General features: G+C 33.0%; 1 non-coding gene across 1 annotated transcript; it reads left to right on the top strand.

The window, feature by feature from the left end:
- Positions 1 to 868: 868 nt before the first annotated feature.
- LOC126010002 (small nucleolar RNA SNORA22) lies at positions 869 to 995 on the top strand. The gene has a single exon (XR_007496146.1). It is a non-coding gene; the product is annotated as a small nucleolar RNA SNORA22 (small nucleolar RNA).
- Positions 996 to 1,318: the final 323 nt, after the last annotated feature.

Here is a 1,318-nt window from a genome sequence, read left to right as displayed (position 1 = left end):
ATCCGGCTCCCTCCCCTAATTGTCCTAACAGGGGTCAAGACCCTGTCTGATCTCTACGCTCCTATAGCTGGCCTCGCCCCTTTTCATACCTTAAAGGCACAGCACACACTTTCCAGGTCCCAGCTTGCCAACATGGCTCTTGCTGCCCTCCATGCCTGGAAGTCGCTCCCCAGAGCCAGCGTTCCAGCAGCTCCCCCACACGCGGCAACAAACTGTTGCTGCTTTCCCCCACCCTCCTGGCCAGGCTGCCACTTCAGCAATCAGCGAGCAGGGTGGAACCCCCCCCCCTTCCCTTAGGGTAGTATTGCAGCCTTAAAATGTTTTTCTAAGATAAAGACCACAGTTGGTAGAATTAAAAGAATTCAGAAACTGTTCATGTGAAATATATAGTAAAAATTGTCAGAATTTTGTTGTGTCTCATAAGAGGCCTCAAATAATTGTAAAGTTTGTGAATTAAATTATGCAGCATAAGTGTGCCTTTTCTAAAAGCATTTGTATAATTAAGTTTTGTGCATTTGGTGTTGTAATTATTAAAACATTGGAAATTAGAAAACCTTCTAAATTCAGGTCTGTAAGGGTTAAAAAATTTTCTAGGGAGAAAAAGCAACATGGAGATAACAGCAATACACTCCCTGTTTTCATGCCTCTCAGAAATTTTAGAGCAAGGTCATAATTCTGTCACTTGTAATAACAAATTATCAGTAAAAGAAAAACCTTTTGGTGTTTTAAAATTTAAACAGACAAACAAGTATTAGAATTTCAGTTTTTTATATTTCTATTAAAATTTTTATTTTAATTTTTAAGGTATTTTAAAAAATTATGTGGAAAATAATGTCATTAGCCTTTTTAAATAATATAGTTAATATTATTGCACAGCTATCACCCAGGTGTGCTTCATAATACCCTTAGTTTTAATTTTGTGCTACAGCAATGGTTCTTTACCTTTGCATTGAAATAACTATCCTTTTAAGTGTATTCAGAAAGTCAGCACATTATACAAAACTGTATATTTGTGTCAAAGTGAACAAATAATATTAATAAAAAAATATATATTTCATTTTATCAGTAATATTATAAAACTAAATTTTATAAGAAAATTAACAAAAATATCAAATATAACTTTGGTCTTAAGTTCTAGGTGTGTAAATGCATCAAAAGTCTTTAACTATATCTTATAATGTCTAAACATTTTGTTAATTTGGTATATAATATTATTTTACAAATTATTCACTTAAAGTCTTCAAGGTAAAAACAGTTGTTTATTTCTTTTTTAATCATAAAAATTTTAACACTTTATTGCAGCTGTCTTACTGTTCTA

This window comes from Suncus etruscus, chromosome 5 (assembly GCF_024139225.1).
Source record: "Suncus etruscus isolate mSunEtr1 chromosome 5, mSunEtr1.pri.cur, whole genome shotgun sequence".
NCBI classification, from domain to species: Eukaryota; Metazoa; Chordata; class Mammalia; order Eulipotyphla; family Soricidae; genus Suncus; species Suncus etruscus.
The sequence above is the reverse complement of the archived record's forward strand: the minus strand, read 5'-3'. Positions and strand labels throughout refer to the sequence as shown.